The 23,597-nt window shown below is 44.1% G+C and overlaps 1 long non-coding RNA gene across 1 annotated transcript; it reads left to right on the forward strand.

The window, feature by feature from the left end:
- The first annotated feature begins 6,043 nt into the window (after positions 1–6,043).
- Positions 6,044–8,818, forward strand: LOC149455493 (uncharacterized). Its single transcript, XR_016314040.1, has 3 exons — positions 6,044–6,124; positions 7,447–7,493; positions 8,600–8,818. It is a non-coding gene; the product is annotated as an uncharacterized LOC149455493 (long non-coding RNA).
- Positions 8,819–23,597: the final 14,779 nt, after the last annotated feature.

Genomic DNA, 23,597 nt, shown 5'->3' on the forward strand with positions numbered 1-23,597 from the left:
AATTGTCAATCAAAGTGCGGTAGCGCTGAAAGCTGAAAATTGGCCTGGTAAATAAGGGGGTATAAGTGCCTGGTAGGCAAGTGGTTAAACTCAACACCAATTGAGTCTTCGGTCTTCTTCGTACAGACATCGAAGAGAATAAAAAGTCTGTAAGGGAGGACTTGGAATTGATGCCCTTTGCAGTTGTATACTATTGATGTACTGAAAGAGGACATCCACCTCTTGAGCGGAAAATGTTACTCTGACCGGGATGAAGAAAGTCTATAGGGCAATGTCTGAACCACCAAAAGTAAACAAGTTTTACTATAGAAGGCACCCATTGATCCCAAAAATTGGCTTTACCATCTGTGCACCCAATCTATATGACATTCCAAGAATGTGTGCCGCTCTATGAAACTTAATGTTTTACGTCAATCGGGAGCCAACTGCAAGCACCATCCATCTGCACAGCAACTGTGGACATTCAGGGCTGAGCAGAGATGAGTCTCTTGGAATAGTCCCATCCAACTTCTGGTCAGAGGAAAAAAACATTTTGGCACATATGACCACCCTTCCTGAGGAAAGGAATGTTGACCAAGGACAGGGCCCTTTAGCCCTCCTTGCTGCTGCGCTGCTTCCTCAGTAGGCAGTGGGTGCACAGGCAGCTTCCTATGACTGGGAAGAAGAATATCAGAACACTTGCTTATGCTGGAGGGAGCAGGAGAAGTATGAATCATGAAGAAACAGGGCTGTGCAAGGAAGGCTGGACCCACTAATATAGTCTTAGGCCTGTGTCAGTCTGGTGGTTTGGTATCCGTGAATAATGCCAGCCATTGCCAGTATTTTGAAGCTGCCAGTGTATTTGCTCTAGTTGCTGGTAGCTAGTTGCTAAGACCTCAACCACATGGGGATTGGTAAAAACAGGCAGATGAAGTTAGCATTGCTGTACATATGGTTGCAATGCTTTTATACAGCATGTAGTGATTGGTATACAGAGCTGCCTGTGAAATGTGAGCAGGGCTTGTTTGCATGTGCAGCTAACATACAGTTGTGTTCAAAAAATAATAGCAGTGTGTTAAAAAGTGAATAAAGCTCAACATCCTTCTAATAGCTTTTATTTACATACACACAAATGCATTGGGAACACTACACATTCTATTCCAAATCAAAACATAAAGAAACATATATCAAATTTGTGTTGTTCCTCTAAAAAGAATATTAGACTGTTCAAAAAAAATAGCAGTGTTTGTATTCTTCTTTACAAAGTCAAACATTCACTATATAAACTGAAAAATGTTTGAAGATTTTGCTTTCCTTTGAATCACTTAATTAATATTTAGTTGTATAAGCACTGTTTCTGAGAACTGCTGTACATCTGTGTTGCATGGAGTCAACCAACTTCTGGCACCTGTGAACAGGTATTCCAGCCCAGGATGATTGGACTACATTCCACAGTTCTTCTTTATTTCTTGGTTTTGCCTCAGAAACTGCATTTTTGATGTCACCCCACAAGTTTTCTATTGGATTAAGAGCCGGGGATTGGGCTGGCCACTCCATAACGTCAATCTTGTGGTCTGGAACCAAGATGTTGCACGTTTACTGGTGTGTTTGGGGTCGTTGTCTTGTTGGAACACCCATTTCAAGGGAATTTCCTCTTCAGCATATGGCAGCATGACCTCTTCAAGTATTCTGATGTATTCAAACTGATCCATGAGCCCTGGTATGTGATAAATAGGCCCAACACCGTAGTATGAGAAACATCCCCATATCATGATGCTTGTGCAACCATGCTTCACTGTCTTCACAGTGTACTGTGGCTTGAATTCAGTGTTTGGGGGTCGTCTGACAAACTGTCTCCGGCCACTAGACCCAAAAAGAACAATCTTACTTTCATCAGTCCACAAAATGTTGCGCCATTTCTCTTTAGGCCAGTCAATGGGCTCTTTGGCAAATTGTAACCTCTTCAGCACATGTCTTTTTTTCAACAGTGGGACTTTGCGGGGGCTTCTTACAGATAGCTTGGCTTCACATAGGCGTCTTCTAATTGTAACAGTACTCACAGGGAACTTTAGACCTTCTTTGATCTTCCTGGAGCTGATTGTTGGCTGAGTCCTTGCCATTTTGGCTATTCTTCTATCCATTCGAATGGTAGTTTTTCGCTTTCTTTTACGTCTTTCAGGTTTTGGTTGCCATTTTAAAGCATTTGCGGTCATTTTAGTTGAGCAGCCTATCATTTTCTGCACTTCTTTATGTTTTCCCCTCTTCAATCAACTTTTTAATCAAGGTACGCTGTTCTTCTGAACAAGGTCTGGAACAACCCATTTTCCTCAGAATTTCAGAGAGAAATGCACTGTAACCAGCATGTACAACATTTGCTGCCTTCTTTCCTTAAATAAGGGCAATAATTGCCACCTGTTTTTCAAAGAATGAATGACCTCACTAATAGAACTCCACTAATAGAACATGCCCCTTTAAATTAGTGATTCATTCACACGGAATCAGCAGCATGCATGTCATGACTGTTGGGTCTTTTGGATTTCTATTACTCTACTACACCTGCTAGTAAATTATTTGCCATGTAGAAATATAATTTCTACCAAAAACAGTGATTGATCAGGTTAGTGATGTCTGACTGCTATTATTTTGAACACAACTGTAGCTGCTCCTCTGAAAAGTGATCCCAAGTAGTTGCTTTTCAGAGGACATTTAACAGTTACTTTGGTATTGTCCATGCCTTTGCAGTGGAGTGCAGTGCTGTAATGTGGCAGTGCAATTATTTTCAACAAATAAGTGGTGCTTTCCTCCTGGGTAGTGTATAATTTTGCTGCTGCTTACTAATAAAAAACGTCATGCGACTCCTCTTGAAACAACCTCTTCATCCTTCCTCTTCAACGGGGAGTTTATGTCCTGAAAACATTAAGTATGTTCTGACTTCGAAGGCAGTCCCTTGGGTCATCCTATTCTAGGCCTGCTACCCTAATGAATGAGTGTACTTGACAGACACTTGAACCCTCCTTAGCCTTTTCAAGGAGGGTGATCAACCTCCTACCTCTGGTGAAGCCAGGTGCAAGGCAAGAGTGCATGGCTTGGATAAAGGTGCCCTTAGAGCCAAGAATAAAGATGGCTGTGATGGGCTTGGGTCCTCCTTGGTTAGGAGGGCTAAATGCGGTGCTATGTACTCCTCTACAGGGCTGCATCTTTGACGTTGTGCCCAGAATCCGCTGGCATAAGTGGCTGGAGAACTCAAAGGATCATTAATTATTTGTCCATGAAGGACCATAACTTGCTGGCTCCCAGCATCTTTTGTCCTTAGAGAGGTCTCAGTGGCAATATGCACAGACATGTTAGTCTCGTATTACGTCTGCGCCGCAGAGTGAGAGAGCGCTAGGCTGTGCCAGAAGATGAAGGCCACGCTCATGGAAAGGCACTCTTTTTTTCCACTTCTTACCTATCACACTGACATCCAATACACCCAACATTAGAGGTGATTATTCTTCCAAAGCAAATACACCTTCGCCCGCTGGTACCGACTAGTATTCCAGTGTGTCTCTTTGTTTCTCTCCCTCTCTCTGCTAATGTGACTCCAGTGCTGAAGGAGAAGGGCAAACAAGAATGATGTGCATTCACTCCATGTCCTCCTTATCAACTGCTGATGTCATTGGTTGTTAGGATGCCGGCAGCTAGAAGGTCATAGAAGTGTGCAATGAAAACCTGTGGCTTTGTGTACTAAAAGGCAGGATTGATCCACTTGCTGGCTTGTATACAATTTTTGGGCATTTTGCCAAGGCACCCCTTAAGAAGCCTGAAGGCACACCAGGGTGCCTGGGCACCCTGGTTGAGAGGGGCTGCCCTAGACATAATGAGCAATTTAACCCTAGTAGTGTGCTTGGGAATTGAGCATTAATTACATACTGTACAGTTGTGGCCAAAATTATTCAACCCCCACTGAAATTGAGTGTTTTGGCCAGTTTGACATTGCTTTTGATCATTCAGTCATCTTGCTTACATTTACATTAAAGAGGCACTTGTAGGTCAGACAAATATAACATAACAGTTATAATGAAATAACCACAAATGTCTTTTCTGTGCTCACAGCATTATCAGTTTTATTCAACCCCCAAGTGACATTCAATCTTAGTACTTAGTACAGCATCCTTTTACAGTTATAACAGCTTTTAAACGTGAAGCATAGCTTGACACAAGTGTCTTGCAGCGATCTACGGGTATCTTCGCCCATTCTTCATGGGCAAAGGCCTCCAGTTCAGTCACATTCTTAGGCTTGCGCACTGCAACTGCTTTCTTTAAGTCCCACCAGAGGTTCTCAATCGGATTTAAGTCTGGTGACTGCGATGGCCACTCCAAAATGTTCCAGCCTTTCCTCTGCAACCATGCTCTAGTGGACTTGGAGGTATGCTTGGGATCATTGTCCTGTTGAAAGGTCCAACGTCTCCCAAGCCTCAGGTGTGTGACGGACTGCATCACGTTTCCATCCAATATCTCCTGGTACTGAAGAGAATTCATGGTACCTTGCACACGCTGAAGCTTCCCTGTACCTGCAGAAGCAAAACAGCCCCAAAGCATGATTGACCCTCCACCATGCTTCACAGTAGGCAAGGTGTTCTTTTCATCATAGGCCTTGTTCTTCCTCCTCCAAACATAGCGTTGATCCATGGGCCCAAACAGTTCTAATTTTGTTTCATCAGTCCACAGAACACTATCCCACAACTTTTGTGGTTTGTCCACATGGCTTTTGGCATACTGCAGTCGACTCTTCTTATTCTTTGGAGACAGCAAGGGGGTACGCCTGGGAGTTCTGGCACGGAGGCCTTCATTACGCAGTGTGCGTCTTATTGTCTGGGCTGAAACTTCTGTACCCACATCTGACAAATCTTTTCTCAGTTCCTCAGCAGTCACACGGGGACTTCTCTCCACTCTACGCTTCAGGTAGCGCACAGCAGTCGAAGTCAGCATCTTCTTTCTGCCACGACCAGGTAGCGTTTCAACAGTGCCCTTTGCCTTGAATTTGCGAATGATGCTTCCTAAGGTGTCTCTTGGTATGTTTAACATCTTTGCAATCTTCTTATAGCCATTGCCCTTCCTGTGAAGAGAAATCACCTCTTCTCTTGTCTTCCTGGACCATTCTCTTGCCTTCACCATGTTTGTAACCACACCAGTAAATGTCTAGAAGGAGCTGAGTATCACAGTCATTTTAAAGCTGCCTAATTGGTGCTTATTATGCTTGATTGCTGCTCGGTGACATCCACAGGTGTTTTCAATACCTGATGGAAAGCACCTGTATGAACCTCTGTTCTTCAGAGTGGTAGTCTTTAAGGGGTTGAATAATTGTGGCAATGAAGAAACCACATAAGAACCATTTACTACTGTATTACATAAACAATTGATGTCATTTTAGTTGCATTTGGGTAGTTACAACGTCCTTGTAGGATTTGATTCTGAATACAATTCCAAATGTACACTATAGTCCCTAAACCCCTTTACAGCATTGGGGGTTGAATCATTTTGGCCACAACTGTATATGATGCAGTCTGAACCTGACAGAATATTCATTATTATTATTCAATTTACACTAATAGCATGACAATGCTGTAGATTCTGCAGTGAAGATACATAGAAGTGTTGTCACCCTGTAGTCAGGATGGTCTTAAAACCTAAACATGTAGTTTCAAACAGACATTAGTTAGTGTGATGTCACTGTAGACAGTGTTGTCACCCTGTTAAAGAAAGTTAAAATAAATGGATCTACTGGCAGGATCAATGAATAATAAAAACCGTTAAGGGGGAGACTCAGAAAAACAAACTACAGTGTTAATGATATTGACAGACCACATTATGCCATGTATGTCACCTTTGATTTTGCCCAAAGTTATACTTTAACTTATACCGAATGCTGTCCCTGTGTTTCCTGGGAACACAAAAATGCTGAGATATGATGCTGAGGAGCCAATCTGCATGTACGCATGTACCCTAAAGGATATGTGAATAAATTAAGAAAAATGTATAACTTGCTTTCTATTGTAAATACTTATTTGTTAATTTTTTGGTAGCGGGCCAATTGTCTCCAGAAATACAGCCTTTGGACAAATTAGTCAAAAGGACACAAACGGAAAAAGCATCATCAAGGCGGGTATGTCGTCAGAAATTCACAAATAAAAAGTACTCACAAAAGTGCTTCTTTTATCTAAACTTCTATCTAAATCTCAAAACCTAAATAAATGTTTAGGTCTTGGGGAGCCCCTGGAAATATTTTCAGAACCCATAGTACATTAGCAGGGTTAGTGACTTGTACATATAATATGATTGGTGTCTGGTAGTAAAAATATTCTGATAAATACATTCTGCATTGGTGTTAATTGGTTTCTCTTTTGATTCATTGTTACCTAAAAGACCAGAGCTGTTCTGCTTGCCCCATGCTGCTGTCCTTAATTAGTGATCATTGGATGGATATTAATCCACAGCAATCCACTTAGCACTGGAACTGAAGCCACCATTGAATTCACTTCAGTGGTGTCCAGCAGCAGAACAGTTGGTGATGTTTTGGAGCCCTTGTTGAGAAACCATGCTATGGATTACATACAGTTCTTACTTTTTAGTGTTCTGTCTGAAATGCATCATACAAGACTACTCTTCATTCTTTAGATGGAATCAGGGATTTTGGAGTTTATCTGAATGCCACAACTTCCTTTCAGAAAACAGACTTCTTGTTTGTCATTCCAGAAGGTCCACACAGGGGATCCTCAGTATCATTTCTCAATAGATTTGCCTGACCATTTCACAGGCCTATTTTCTCAAGGGACAATGGTCCCCATTCCCTGTCTTATGCATGCGCTCCCCACCCAGAAATGCAAATCACGTATATATATATATACATACATATATATATATATATATGTGACTTTGCGCAGCCCTGCCACCCTGTAACAGTATTTCTGCTATAGGGCGGCGAGAAAGAGGTTAAATGTGCAATGTTTTCTAGACTGAAGTGAGAACACAGAACTTTAATCAATTAAGGCTGCTTTTACACTGATCAGTTTTTCTTCCGTTTTTGCGCTTAAAAATGCAGAAGAAAAAATGCACGACCATTAAATCCTATGAAACTCTTCACGCTGGTCAGTTGCGGGTCCGTTGCATTTTTCAAAGTCCTGCTTGCCGCATTGTTGATGCGGTAAAGAAAACACACCTTCCCACTGAAATGAATGGAAAACACATAAAAAAGTGTTGCATTTTTGGTGCATTTTTTGAGGCACATGGCATTTTTTTTCACAGGTGCAAAAGGCACCAGATACACGGCAAAAATGCAGCTAAAATGTATATGCATTTTTACTGCGTTTTTGCAATGAAGCAGTGTAAAAGTAGCCTAAACCTGCCATGTTTAAAATCTGTCCTCTATTAATATTGCTTATTTTCCCAGATTACTTAAATAATTGATTAAGTTATTGACCAATCTAGGTCTGTGACAAACTACCAGAAGAGGAGCCGTCCCAGTCCTTATTAAGGTGAGTGTTAATAAACCTAAAGGCCAACTATAATAGTCTTGTGTCAGTAATATTTTTATTTATTATGTATGCAAACTGATGTTTTAATTGTGTTTTTACAATGTATTTAAAAAAATTTGTTTTACAGTTAAATGTTCAGTGCATACGTGGCACAGTATTGTTACAATTCTTTATTAATGAGTACACACAGCAGAGGGTGTTTCCTTTCAGACCGTGTCTCTCTAACATACATGCTAAATATTCATATATATATTTTTTAGCCATGGCCACACAATAAATAAAGCAAATACAGTTTAAACCACTATATATTCCTTTTAGAAGTGCTGCTTACAGTTTTGTTTTTCCTTCAAAGAGATATTTAGACATAAAGTTGTTAAGAGAAATATGGGGGCTTCTACTGCTGTCCTCCTTCTGAAACTGACAAGTGATTTGATTTTACTATCAATACCTTTTGAGTCACTGAGCTGTGACAAGAATAAGGATCAGGAAAGCCTGAGTAAAATCAAAAGTCCTTGTCTGCATAATTTTCATAGGTCAGGTATTCAACGTACTGAAGCAAGAGGGCTACAATGGCAGTCAGGCATTTACTATTTTCAGAGGTAAGGTTTGCAATTGCAGCATTTGATTTCCTTCATGACTATTTTACTGTAACTGAATGTATTATAAACATTGTGCATTTCACATAAAGCGGCAGTATCAAACCTACTATTGTAAAAGGAAAAACGAAAAACTGATGGCTGAGCAATAAATAATAGCAATGTGTACACACTGTGCACATACAAGGTGTGCATTGTAAAACTGTGGGCCAGATTTGTGACCCACAAATCCACCTTCCAGTTTTTGTCAAAGCTTAATTGAAGAAGCTGAAGTTAGAAGCTGACTGGCTACCATGCATAGCTACGCCAGATTCTGGGTGCTCCAGGTTTAGTAAAGTTCCCCTTTGTTTCCAATGACACCTAGGATTATTTTTTTAATGCACAGTATTTAAAATGCACGTTTGCTGCACCTTTGATGTGCTTTCATTAAAGAGTTATACAGGATTCAATGGTAATGTATGTAGAACACATTAAACACATGTAAAATTAGAATATGTTTAACCATTTTAGGAACTGGACCAAAGATTCAAGCCACAGTGGGCCACAAATGGCATCGAGCAGAGATGGTTCTTTTTGTGAGCCCCATGTACAGTTTGCTGGTATGTTCCTTGTACATCTGAAATCAAATAAAACTGGACTCAAGGCAAATGGCTAAATCTTATGAAATGCATACATAGAAGCAGTTTTACCTGCCATAGGATTTGTATTTAATTTCATCTAGTCCTGAGATTTACACAGCTCAGCCACTGCACAGTAATGTCTACCAGGGCAAGATACCTGAAATTTTTCTGCTGCAGCTTCACTTTCATTTACAGATGGGCTGGCTATTGATATAGTAGCCACAGTGGGAGATTCATCCAACTGTGCTGTGTATCATGAATGGAGGAATCTACATTATATGTGTGTGGTCAGTTCTTCATTTACAAATAAATACCATTAACAAAAAGGGTAGCCAGAATAACTTGCTGTTGGCATATGTGTCATGGGTTCTCTTTGGCTATGAATGAAGGTTGTGAATTCCATTACCTCAATTTGTTTGTCTTATTGGCACTGGAGATTATATACACTATATTAATGCAGGCCATAGATGGTTTGTTTATTGGCTGATGTTTTTGTCCGAAAGAATAATCTGCAAATTTTCGCACTGTTAGTGGGGCAATGGCATCGGCCAATTTTTGTGGTTCCTCCTCATTTCTTTTATTGGTCATGCTGGAAAATTTGTGAAAAATGGCCAATTTTCGCAATCATTGGTGGCAACATCGGTTTACAGAACGAACGATGTTTTGTTTTTCGGACAAAAATCGGCTGATAAACGAACCGTCTATGGCCTGCATAAGTATTGAGACAGCCCTCCAAATCATTGGATTCAGGTGTTTCAATCACCTCAATGGCCACAGATGTATAAAATCAAGCACCTAGGCATGCAAATTGCTTCTACAAACATTTGTGAAAGAATGGGTTGCTCTCATGAGCTCAGTGAATTCAAGCGTGGTACCGTGATAGGTTGCCACCTATGCAATAAGCCTATCTGTGATATTTCTTTGCTACTAAATATTCCACGGTCAACTGTTAGTGGTATTATAAGAAAGTGGAAGCAACTGGGAACAACAGCTACTCAGCCACCAAGTAGTAGGCTACGTAAAATGACCGAGAGGGGTCAGTGCATGCCGATCGCCAACTGTCTGCACAGTCAATAGCTAAAGAATAGTGCATAGGGAGCTTCATGGAATGGGTTTCCATGGCCGAGCAGCTGCATGCAAGCATTCAGCATCCAAGCTTTACATCACCAAGTGCAATGCAAAGCGGCAGATGCAGTAGTGTAAAGCATGCCGCCAGTGGATTCTAGAGCAGTGGAGGTGTGTTCTCTGGAGTGATGAATAACGCTTCTGACTGGAAATCCGATGGACAAGTCTGGGTTTTGCGGTTGCCAGAAGAACGGTACTTGCCTGACTGCATTGTGCCAAGTGTAAAGTTTGGTGGAGGGGGGATTATGGTGTGGAGTTGTTTGCAGGAGTTGGGCTTGGCCCCTTAGTTACAGTGAAGGGAACTGTTAAGCTGTCAGCATCCCAAGACATTTTGGACGTTTTCATGCTCCGAACCTTATGAAAAACAGTTTCAGGATGGCCCCTTCCTGTTCCAACATTACTGAGCACCAATGCAGAAAGCAAGGTCCATAAAGACATGGATGAGTGAGTTTGGGGTGGAGGAACTTGACTGGCCTGCAGAGTCCTGATCTCAAACCGATAGAACACCTTTGGGATGAATTAGAGCGAACACTGCGAGCCAGGCCTTCTCATCCGACATCAGTGCCTGACCTCACAGATGCGCTTCTGGAAGAATGGTCAAACATTCCCATAGACACTCCTAAACCTTGTGGACAGCCTTTTCAGAGTTGAAGCTGTTATAGCTGCAAAGGGTGAGCCAACTTAATATTGAACCCTATGGACTAAGACTGAGATGCCAATAAAGTTCATGTGCGTGTAAAGGCAGGCGTCCTAATACTTTGGACAATATTGTGTACAGTACTTTACATATACACCTCAGTAACCTCACAATCTAGTGGTAAAGAACAGAAATTCATGTAAAAAAACAAAAGCAGGCAAGGGTTTCATTTGTTTTTGTGTGACTGAGCTGACTGTGGAGATGTGCACTATAGGTGAATCCACATAAACATTTTTTTTTTTTTACTTTTGTGCAGTTCAAAGACTGATAAAGCATGTAAACCCCAAAATCGGTGCTTATGTATGAAAAGTGTGTTAACAAAGGACCATTTATTTGTCAATAGCAGATGTAGCACCCTCCTAGGCAGTCTGCCAAGTAAATGTAGTGTTTAACTTGCTCAGTAGTTAGAGAAGCTGGATTGGATTGCTGGGTCTGTTGTGGCTTCCCAGGTAGTGAGGTTGATTATTTTCCCCTGGCTCTATGGGGAACCTTCCAGAGTTTAAGGAGAGAAGTGCAAATCTCTTACCTGAATATTTACTACCCTCTGCCCAATCCCTGGGGACAGATACCCAGTAGGTGGTCAAGGAGGGGGAGGAGAAATCTGTTCAAACAGTATGGTTCTTTCCTGGAAGGAGGGGAAGGGAGATTGCATGCGTTGAGGGGTTGCTAGACCCTGAGGTTTTCTTGGACTGGCTGATGGACTACACATCTCCCCATGGAACAAGCCCATGGCCTGATATCTACTGGGATTCATGAATAGAGCTTCATCCTGAGCTGAGTTTTATCTATAGTCTTCAGATGTGAATGTAATAGAGGGCTCCAGTGTGCCAAGTATGCTCTTTTTCTGTCCTGTGGTTGTCAGCTGCAGGAAACTTAGGCTGTTCCAGTCTACTCACATGTCCTATTCATGCATTATTATTCTCCTGGTCTACAGCTGGGAGTGAAATAGATTGTGCTAGTTTCTTCTAGAATCAGTGTCTGAAACAAGCTGTGCTTGATGTTTGGAGTAACCCATTCCACCCTACACCCTCTAAGTTCAATCAGCACTTTACAGAAGGATATCCCCTATACTGATTTCTGAGCTGGAGTGACTGTTGCTGTGTGCTTGGCTGCCTCTGCACTACTGTGTTAACAAAAAATTCTGGTTAATTGTGTAGAACTGCCCCCCAGCAGGGGTGGACTGACCATTTGGAAACTCGGGCACTGCCTGAGGGCCCAGGTCAGAAGGGGGCCCCATGAGATGCCCCTGGTACCTTTTTCATAGGCTTTTTTGAGTTTGGGCAAGGACACAGGGGCCCCATGATCCCCTATTGCCCGCGGGCCCCATGAGTTGTGAGTCCATCCCTGGCCCCAGAGAAGCCACTGAGTTTTTTCTTATTTTCACTCTGTACAGAAATGAGAGTTAGAAGCTGCTTGCTTGCTATGGCCAGACAAAATTTTCCTGCTAACACACATTGTTTACATTAGCCCATAATGCTAGGTATGCATGTATGCACTGCGGTAACATGCGCTGAAACTCACATTTTAAAGTGTGTTACTGTAGTGCATCAATGTTCTGTACAAATACATTACAGTAAGAAAAACAGAACCTGTATAACGCACACAGCAACATATAGATGTGAATGCTGTGTGCGTTGTGGTGCTCTTCATTGGCAAAAATGGTACTGGTGCAGTATTTCACACGTTAGGGGACCATTCATAGTGAATGGGCTGGCTTACTGCAATTTGCATCAATGCACAAAGACGTGCAAAGATGTTAAAGCTGACCATACACACCTCCAATTTCGAGCTTTCGGTGGCCCTACCAACACAAACTAGCTTGACAAATTCCAATTAAATTGAAGGGGCAGACTGCAGACATTCAGCTGAAGTCAATCTTCAGGTATTCTGAGAGCAGCCCAGTGGCAGCCATCAAAATACAATAACTAGAAACAGAAGATATGTCCATCTACGCTGTTTAGGGTGGATGGGGGAATCTGTGGAATTCTCCCGATGTATAAGACCGGCCTATAGTAGTTGAAAAGGATGAAGGTTTTTTCTATGCATGAAAGTAAAAAACCTGTGTGCTGCTCCCCCCTCAACCCCCCCCCCCCAATACTTACCTAAGCCCCATGATGATCCAGTGCTTTGCACGGGAGCCTTGGCTCTCCCAGGTCTCTCTCCTTATTAACAGCATCAGGAACCATTGGTTCCCACTCCTGTCAATCACAGCCTGTGAGGTTGGAGCGGGGGTGAGGTGGTCCCATAGATAGAGGTAGCTCCAAGGAGTGCCTCCTTGCTCTTGGGGTACTCAGCAAGGGGGAGGGGCCAGAAGCTCTGGCAGGGGACCTGAGAAGAGGATTGGAGCTGCTCTGTGCACTCCTGTGACCCACAGAAGTAAGGCCAAAAGAGTTTTGGCCATACTCCTCCTTTAAATCTCCTTTAACAGGCTTGGGACAAGCATAGATCTATACACAGATATACAAGTTAACAAAAAAAAAAACCCCTGAATAAACCCCCCCAAAAAAAAACAAAAAAAAAAACACACACTCAAAGAATAAAATTGGGCAGACTTGATGAATCACTCATTTTTTTTCTGACGTCACTTTTTTTAATGTTTCTATGTTAAATGCGTGTACACATTTGGTAGCTGGATCAATTTAAATGACAAGTTCCCCTTCAGTAATATAATTCAAATAGATTTTTATTTCAGATCTACAGTATTTGTAGCTGCTGACTTCAAAATTTAAAAAAAATTTTCCCCTTTAAGCACCCGCCCAAGTTGATTTTTAAGCCAAAACCGCTTCTCTGTGCTCAACGCCATCCTTTGTCTTCTAGCTAATAAATGTCATATTTTCACTGGGTAATGTAGGCTCTGGCATTTGACAGTTGAGTTAAACAAGTGGGGGTTAGTGTAGAGAAGGGGTGAGGCAAAAGTTTGACTTGCTTGGACGTTAAAGCCTTATGAACTGCCTGGGTTTAGCACCTCAAGGTGCTTGCATTTCAGCACTGATGTGATCACAGAACCCTTCAGGGCAGGTCAGGTTTATTTTAAGGAACCTTGCAAGATAGAAATATGGTACCTGCCAATGATCAGAAGGTTAGGCAGCCCATACATTACTCAATATTTTTTGTTCAACCAGCAGGTTAAACAAAACAAAAAATTACTTGAATCCTCATTCCACACACTCAATGTGCCTCACTGTGCCTTTGTATACTGACAGCGGGGAGATTTCCCTGCCATCAGAATACACTGATCAGCGCTTTCGGCTGTAGCTGGCATCACTTATGAGTGTCAAAAATCTGATAGGGCAGTTGTACAGAAGTTGATTAGTAAATTCACCTGCCAATACATGGATCAAAATTTGTTTGGTCTCTGCTGAACAGGCTGAATTTCGATCCATGTATGGCTGGCTTTAGAAGTCTGGTAGTTTAAGTGCATAAGGTAGCTTTAAAAAAGTAAGCAAAACTAAACAGGGGAGAAATGTAAATCCTTTATAGATAGCCCTGCCTATTTGTCATGTTAGTTAAAGTGAATCTAAAGGGTTATTTGTAAAAAAAAAAAGTCATACTTACCTGCTGTGTGCATTGGTTTTGCACAGAGCAGCCTGGATCCTCCTCTTCTCAGGTCCCCTCCTGTCGGGTGCCCCCACAGCAAGCAGCATGCTATGGGGGCACCCGTTGATCCATGCGTCAATTCACACGCTGAGCCATGGCTCGGCCCCACCCCCTCTCTTCTCATTGGATCACTGGCTGTGATTGACAGCCAATGGCTCCTGCTTCTGTTTCAGCCATTGAGGAGAGGGATATATCCGAGACTCCAGTGCACATTGCTGAATCGAGAGGGGGCTTAGGTGAGTATTAGTGGGGGCTCGGTGGGATTCTGCACAGAGGTTTTTTTACCTTCATGCATAGAATGCATGAAGGTAAAAAACCTTGACCCTTTACAACCACTTGAACACTGAGCATTTTTGATCCTGTAAATGCTCAGTAGTGATGCGTTCTCAATAAGTTTAATATTAATAAAAAGGTGTTAATAACAGTCCAATCCAACATAAGTTGTGCTATCAACCAGAAATATTCAATGCTGTGCTTGGAATGTTGCCCCACTCCCTGCTCACCTTGAGTGTTGACCTATAGATTATAATAGGTTAAACATGCTTTTAGAGGACTCTGTGACCTCCAAATTTCAAATCCATAAAGTGTTCCTTCCACGTCCTATGTCTCCATTGGACCTTTGGCTCCAAAATAAAAGACAAATATTTTGGAAATATTACGTAGTGCAAAACAGTTTTGTAAAATTACAAATTTAGCGCACTTCAATACACACACATTAAAGAAAAGAAAAAATGTGCTCCTAAGTGTAGTAATCAATAACTTGCATTGCTCCATCGTGCCATCTACACCATAGTGTTTCCCATCACCGAATAGGTGCACCATGCACTCACCTTCTTCCCTGACCTATCAAATAGGTCATACGCGCTTAGGGATACTTTACAACTTCTGCTGATCCCCTGCTGTTCTTTAGTGGCTATTTCCTTGGCTCTGGCCCTTTAAGGGAACAGGTTCCAGGATATCCAGTGGGATTATGATATATATGATCAAAAAGGAAAGGAACAGAAATGCACTCACAAAGGTATTAGACAAAAAGCATGGCCTTAGTCATCACTCAAAATGGTTCCTCACATCGCTCGTGTCGGTTTGTGAATGACCGGAAGTGACGTCACCAGGTTCTGTCTGGCGCAATAATCAGCTTCTTCAGGCTAACAGTCTCAGATTTACTGTATATTGGAAGGGCTAATTATAGCTATGGGTAATAATTATTTTTGGCATCAAGGATAATTTTACAATCAGATTAAGGGTGTAGCTATGGGGGCAAGGTATGCCCCTAGTGTAGCCAATATTTTCCTCAATAAGGGAGGAAGAAGTTTTTACTGACACACAGTTAAAGGTATATTATAGATATATTGATGACCTCATTTTAGTCTTGGAAGGCACTATGGAAGAATTACAATCTTTTTTGACCCATTTGAATGAGCATATTTTATATATAATATCAAATCAACTGGTAAATGGAGCAGAGTGGCAACTGAACTCTTGGATTTAGAATTCTACAAGATGAGTAATACATTAGCTACATGTACACATTTTAAAGAAGTTATGTCAGGGATCCGGGTATGACCAGAAATGTGTGGGAACACAGGCGTGGTCAGGGCTGGAGAGGTGGAATGGTCAGGCAGGCCGTATGGGTCTGTAATGCACCGTCTGGCAGTACCTCTAGCAACCCACGGAATAGGATTCCCCAGAGTGCGGAGTCTAAGTCCCAGTCTGCTTGTTCACCAGGGCCCCTGATGGTGGGGATGGACTTGGAGCAGACAGAGACCAGGTCGCGGCCCCTGAGTACACCCACCCGGGGTAGAGGGATCCGCCAGAGGTATATTCTGGAGGAGAGCCTGACGTGAAGAGGCGGATGGGTCCGTGCAGGACTGATGGATGGATGGCTGAGCAGAAGCATAGTCAGACAGGCCGGGTTGGTAATGGTGGGGACAGCACGGTACAAGGCAGCAGGCACAGAATAGTCGGGTCACTCACTGGGTCAGTAACAGGAGATCAGATCCAATGAGGATATCCAAGAGAAGTCAGACAGGCCAAGGATCAGGGCAGAAGTCAGCAGAGGTCAGGATCAAAGCAGGGTCAACAACAAATCAGATAGGCAGATATGCAGGAACACAGGATACCAGGTACAAGGGCTCATGGGAAACAAACACCAAGGTACTGACTGCAGGTCTCAGGTGAGCCCCAGCACCACCTGTGCTGAGCCCATTCCTAACAAGCTGGAGTTGCCATCACCCAGGTAGGCTAAGGGCTATTCCAAAAGGACAATTTATACGGATTAAGAGAAACTGGGAAAGCCAAGAGGATTTTATGAGGCAGACGGATATGTTTATTGGAAGATTTTTAGAAAAAGGATATGATAAGGAGGAGCTAGAGAGGGTTACAGATGTAGTAAGCGAAATGAGAAGAGAGGAACTTCTTCATAAGAAACCCAACATTAAGAAAGATAAAACTGAATTGGCATTCATTACGGGTTTTAACATACAGTATAGGCAGGTTGACAAATGTATTAAGAAGTTTTGGCCTATCCTGTTGAAAGATGTCATCTTTCAAAAAATTCTCCCTAGTAAGCCTATTTTTATTTATAAAAAAGCCCCTGCTTTAAGACATATTATTGCTAAGAATGTGTTAGACCCTCCTAAGAGACAAGTGACTTTTTTAGAGAGGGTTGGTTTTTATAAATGTGGGAGGTGTTTAGCTTGTCGGGTCACTCAGCAATCTGTCAATAGCAAAAAAGTGGAAAAGTTTTATTCTTCTGCTGGTATACAATATACCATTGATAAATTATTACATGTAATACTAAATTTGTAACCTATTTATTACCTTGCTCCTGAGGACTTAAATATGTAGGTTGGACCACCAGGTGTTTATACAAAAGAATCAATGAACATATTCAGAACATAAAAGGGTTCAACAGCATAGTTTGTAACAATCATTTTAGACTAGTGCATAATAAGGTCCCATTGCTTTTTACTTTTCGTGGGATTGATAGGTGTTTAGACACTGGAGAGGTAGTGATATGTTAAATCAGGTGTCCCAGAATGAAACTAGATGGATCCATAAGTTTAATACATTGGTTCCTTCTGGTTTAAACATTGATATTGATCTAAATTGTTTTCTTACAGATTTCTAATAAATACATTTTTTGAGGTGGACCACAAAGTGGCATTTTGAGAAGGTTTATATATTTTTCTGGGTGCTATTAATTCAGTCTACCTCTAGAGGGCTCTGTGTATTTTTATGAATTGGATAAATTATATATGGAATTTTATGTTTTATTATGGGAGTTCTATGTATTGGTATTCATTTGTATTAATTTATATTTTTTTATGTTTTTAGAATATTATTGTGACTCAAATACATGGGCAATTTATGTTTTATTGTTTCTCATGTGTATGGGACATTTAGAGTATTTGAGGGGAGTCCAGAGCATGATAAGATAGCGGATTTTTGAGTGGGAAAACTAATTGGATCACATATGGTTAATTGAGATCTTCTCTCGTGTTGAGGGTATATAAGGGTATTCAGAGATGGTGACGGCTGAGCTTCCTGATGACGCGATTCCACGGAATGCATTGAGGCCTAGCTGTTGTCATCACTTCCAGTCCCATAGCACGTCACTTCCAGTGGTCTGGAGTCCACTCGTGGAACGCACGCCGGCCTTGATAGACTGACTGGCGGCATTGCGGTTTTATACCCTGCGATTATTCAGTGCCTGGAGTGGCAGTTGTCCATGTGAGTGGATCTTTGTCTTGTTTTGTACCTATTTTAATAAAACTTACTATGCTATGGAAGGCATCTGTTTTTTTTTTGTTTGTGTATTGTCATACATGTTATAAGTCTTGTTATACATGTTATAAGTCTAAGAAGAAGATCTTGGAATGATTGTTTTTTCCTTCAACATTGAGGAAGATCTTGAAGAGATTGGTTTCTCCTTTTGTATTGCCTGGTCTGTATGGTACGCCTGAACCTGATCTAGAGATCCTGAGGTGCCTGTATTGCTTGATTATATGAAAAGTGTGAATTGAGATTGGATCTGGTAAGCCTCCCATTCTATTGCACGTTGGTGGTGAAGAATTAATTTGTTTATTATATTATTATATATACATTGGTATCAGGTGAATAATTGGAAAAGGAATTTTTATTTTATGGACACTTCACGTTTTGGATTGTATTATATATTTATGTTTAAATATGTAATTATATCACTGCTCATTCTTTAATTAGTTGTTGATCACAAGGGTCTAGCGCCTTTTTATTAATATTGATATCAAGAGTGTCAGTGCTTTGGCGACAAAGCACTGATTTGTACAAAACGTGTCATCATGGTAACCAGGATTTGTTTGTCCAAGTCCCACTCCAGCTGAGGGTTTCATGGTGGCTGCCACTGGCTCTCCTGCACTTCACTGAGGTCACTTCTGGCGCGCCGTGATGCCACTTCCGGTGCGCAATCTCCAGTGACACTGTGGAGGTCTTCCTGGTTCATTTGGGAGATACCACATCGGGTTTTTTGTTTGTGGATTTACATTTTACCATCTGCTGCCCTTATCCCATTCTTGCATCCATCAAGCTTACCATCTAGACCTTCCACAGCTATGTCATCCTCTCGGTAAGCCGCTCCCTTTTACCTGTTACTAGTATGTGAATTGTGCCAGTTTTTTAGTGCCACATTACCACACTGGATGTCCTGGAATATGGTTTATCATTCATAATTGTATTGAACTATTACACTATTTGATTCAGACAGATTTGCTTTTGGGTAGGTATGTCATTGTTTCATCACACTGTGTAAGGGAATTCCCGTGAGACGGCTGGCGAATAGACGTGCGCATGCACACAGAAATGCGCGATCGCGCACATGCACGGCAAAGATTGGCGCCAGACGGACTATTTCAAAGGTGCCTCTGCCTGTGCTGAGTGCTGACTGGTCTTCAGCTGTTCCCTGTTTCCTGCTTGTTCCTGTGTGATTTCCTTGTTGTTGACCCAGCTTGTTCCTGACCAGACTCTGATTACTCTCCTGCTTGATACTTGTTCCTGACTTCGGCTCTGCTCCTGACTTTGGCTTGCTTATGATTTGGTACCTCGCTGTCCGCCCGTTGATGACCCTGGCTATTCCGATGACGTTGCTCCTGTATCCCATCTCTGCTTCCTGCCTTGCTCTGGTGCACACCTGGCGACCTACCATACCAGCTCTGCATATCACTACTGATCCTGAATCGGAGGTTCATCAGTCTTCCAACGTCTCCAACTGCAAGAGCTGCAAACAACATCTGCTGGCGCTCTTGTCCCCCTGGTCCCTAGACACCCTCTGTTCCACTTCCAGTGGGGTCAGGGCTAGTCACACAAGTGAGGCCGACCTCGTCATTTCAGTCTCCAATCAGGTACGTGACAGTACCAGTCAGCCAGTGATGGAGTCTGAAAGGGAGGCCTCTGCAATGGGGGACATCTGTCAATCAATTTCTGCCTTGTCTTACATGGTGCAGAGTTTGCAAAGAAACCTTGAGCACAAGGAAAACCAACTACCAACCAAGTCAGATGTCTCAACAGCCATGGGTCCCTCTGCCGTCTCAGACATAACTACCCAGACAGAGCTCAGCATGATTCATGAAACTTCTCCTCCACCGGAACCCCGGGTTCCAATACCTGAGTTTTTCACGGGAGACCGCAGGAAGTTACAAACCTTTCGTAACTCCTGTGAGCTATATTTTTCTTTGCTACCAAGGACCTTCGCATCACAAAGCACCAAAGTGGGATTCATTATTTCACTCCTTCAGAATGAACCCCAATCCTAGGCAGACCACCTTCGTGAGCAACATGATCCGGCTCTGACTTCTACGGATCTTTTTTTCTCAGCGATGTCACAACTTTACGCTGATCCCTTCCATCGTCAGACTGTAGAATCTCTGCTTAGCAAGCTACAGCAAGGCCAAAGGCCTATAGAGGAATATGTCACTGAGCTCCGTATATGGAGTTCTGACACTCAATGGAACAAGTCTGCTCTCTGCCATCAGTTATGCCTTGGTCTCTCTAACATCTTGAAAGATGAGCTTGCTTGAGTTGGGGTACCAACCAGGCTAGAGTACCTAATAAACCTAGCCATTCAAATCGACCGACGGCTCCGGGAAAGGCAGGGTGAAAGAACTAGCAGGGGTGTCTTGATCTGCTCTGAAATTGTCAGGGCTCCGGGAATGACCAGAAGTGTGTGGACCGACACAGGGAAACACAGACTTCAGGTATAGCGTGTAAACAATAGAATTTATTAAGGACAACACAAACATAAACGCAGTGCAATAAACCAAACCCAAAACTAACCCAAATACATACAACAAGGTGAAACAAACCTAAACCTAAACTGATATATATATATATGGAGCACAAAGTAGTCAGGCGGGTTGGGTCAGTAGCTAACGGGCAAACAGGGTACTAGGAGCGAGCGGAAGAGTGGTCAGGAATAGCCGAGGTCAGGACAGGCGGAGTTTGTTCAGAGTCAGGATCAAAGCAGGATCAGGCAGGAAGCAGACAGGATGCAGGTACAGGGGCTCATGGGAAACATACACCAAGGCACTGATCACAGGCCTGGTCCTGCTTAAATACACCTCCTGCAATCAGCCTCAGGTGATGGCCTGATTGCAGGAGTGAGATACTGGCTGCTGAGAGCACCCGCTGGCCAGCCTTGGTACTGCAGCCCACAAGGCAGGTGAGTCCCACCACCATTGGCGAGTCCATTCCTGACAGTACCCCCCCCTCAAGGAGCGGCCTCAGGAAGCTCCAAACAGTCCTTAGTGGGCAAAATGTTCCACCGCCTGGGTCAGGTAACTGGCTGGATATCAGGGGCTGGCACATCAGGCTGGGCAGCGGGCGGAGGCACATCAGGCTGGGCAGCGGACGGAGGCACATCAGGCTGGGCAGCGGACAGAGGCACATCACTCTGGGCAGCGGACAGAGGCACATCAGGCTGGGTAGCGGACAGAGGCACATCAGGCTGGGCAGCGGACAGAGGCACATCAGGCTGGGCAGCGGACAGAGGCACATCAGGCTGGGCAGCGGACAGAGGCATATCAGGCTGAGCAGCGGACAGAGGCACATCAGGCTGGGCAGCAGGCAGAGGCACATCAGGCTGGGCAGCAGGCAGAGGCACATCAGGCGGAGCAACGGGCACCGGGCCATCAGGCGAGGCAGCGGGCACCGGGCCATCAGGCGAGGCAGCGGGCACCGAGTCATCGGGCAGAACAGCGGGCACCGGGTCACCAAGCTTGACAGCGGGCACCGAGTCACCTGGCACGACAGCGGGCACTGAGTCACCTGGCACGACAGCGGGCACCGAGTCACCAAGCTCGACAGCGGGCACCGAGTCACCAAGCTCGACAGCGGGCACCGAGTCATCTGGCACGACAGCGGGCACAAAGTCACCAAGCTCGACAGCGGGCACCGAGTCATCTGGCACGACAGCGGGCACCGAGTCATCTGGCTCGACAGCGGGCACCGAGTCATCTGGCTTGACAGCGGGCACCGAGTCACCAAGCTCGACAGCGGGCACCGAGTCATCTGGCACGACAGCAGGCACCGAGTCACCAAGCTCGACAGCGGGCACCGAGTCATCTGGCATGACAGCGGGCACCGAGTCATCTGGCACGACAGCGGGCACTGAGTTATCTGGCACGACAGCGGGCACCGGGTCACCAAGCTTGACAGCGGGCACCGAGTCATCTGGTAAAACAGCGGGCACCGAGGCACCAGGCCGGGCCACGGGCACCAGGCAGGACCGGGTCATCAGGCTAGGCTGGATCGGGTCATCAGGCTGGATCACGAACACCGGGTCATCAGGCCAGATTGGGTCATCAGGCCAGATCAGGTCATCAGGCCGGATCAGGCCATCAGGCCGGATCGGGCCATCAGGCTGGGTAGCGGGCACCAGGTCATCACGCTGGATAGGATCATCAGGCTGGGTAGGATCATCAGGCTGGACCGTGTCATCAGGATGGATCACGAACACCGGGTCATCAGGCTGGATCGGGTCATCAGGCTGGATCGGGTCATCAGGCTGGATCACGAATACCGGGTCATCAGGATTTATCGAGCCATCAGGCTGGATCGGGCCATCAGGCTGGATCGGGCCATCAGGCTGGGTAGCGGGCACCAGGCCATCACGCTGGGTAGGATCATCAGGCTGGGTAGGATCATCATGCTGGGTAGGATCATCAGGCTGGGTAGGATCATCAGGCTGGATCACGAACACTGGGTCATCAGGCTGGATCGGGTCATCAGGCTGGATCGGGTCATCAGGCCGGATCGGGTCATCAGGCTGGGTAGCGTACACTGGGTCATCAGGCATCAGGCTGAACAACGGAAGGCGGGTTCTCAGACAGCAGGCTGACCGGTTTGGATACTGGTAGGATGGTACTGGTTGGAAAGAATTTTCGCTTCTTCTTGGGTTTAGTTACTGGGGCACTGCAAGTAAATGCAGGTCTGTAAATGGATGGAGTAGCTGGGGACAGAGAAGAGCTGGAGGGTGGAACAGAGAAGGGAATAATTGTTACAGCGGCCTTTTTTACAGGGTTAAAGGCAGAATAGGTGCAGGGAGTGGGAACAGGGTACTGACATATGGTAGATAGCAGGGTATATTGGGCTGTCACTGGGGGTGCTGTCGGGAATGCAGAAATAGAGCTTTGAGCAGAGGAATGATTAGAAGCAGGACGGGTTTGTTGCAAGCTGCCTGCGGCTGGGTGTAACAAGTCTGACCAGGACTGTAGTATTGGTTGAACAAAACTCAGCTTACACATAGCCTGTCTGACCAAAGACTGCACTGCGTTTACACACTCCACTAGCACATGTGGTGAACATGCTGAATAATGCTCCTAGAAGCAATCTGAGTCTGATAGGCATATTCTCTGTCATCTAAGACTAGCAAATACAAGTATATAACCTCCTCAGGATGCATCCTTCCCAACAACAAGCCAAGATGGCTTCCCTGTGCAGCCACTTCTGGTCAGGAATGGCCTTGGTGTAATGTCAGGGCTCCGGGAATGACCAGAGGTGTGTGGACCGACACAGGGAAACACAGACTTCAGGTATAGCGTGTAAACAAGATAATTTATTAACAAACAAACCCAAAACTAACACAAATACATACAACAAGGTGAAACAAACCCAAACCTAAACTGATATATATATATATATATATATATATATGTATATATATATGGAGCACAACGTAGTCAGGCGGGCCGGGTCGGTAGCTAACGGGCAAACAGGGTACCAGGAGCGAGCGGAAGAGTGGTCAGGAATAGCCGAGGTCAGGACAGACGGAGTTCGTTCAGAGTCAGGTTCAGAGTCAGGATCAAAGCAGGATCAGGCAGGAAGCAGACGGGATGCAGGTACAGGGGCTCATGGGAAACATACAGCAAGGCACTGATCACAGGCCTGGTCCTGCTTAAATACACCTCCTGCAATCAGCCTCAGGTGATGGCCTGAT

This window comes from Staurois parvus, unplaced genomic scaffold, assembly GCF_062004578.1.
Source record: "Staurois parvus isolate SC_StPar_1 unplaced genomic scaffold, SC_StPar_1.0 ptg000392l, whole genome shotgun sequence".
Taxonomy (NCBI): domain Eukaryota; kingdom Metazoa; phylum Chordata; class Amphibia; order Anura; family Ranidae; genus Staurois; species Staurois parvus.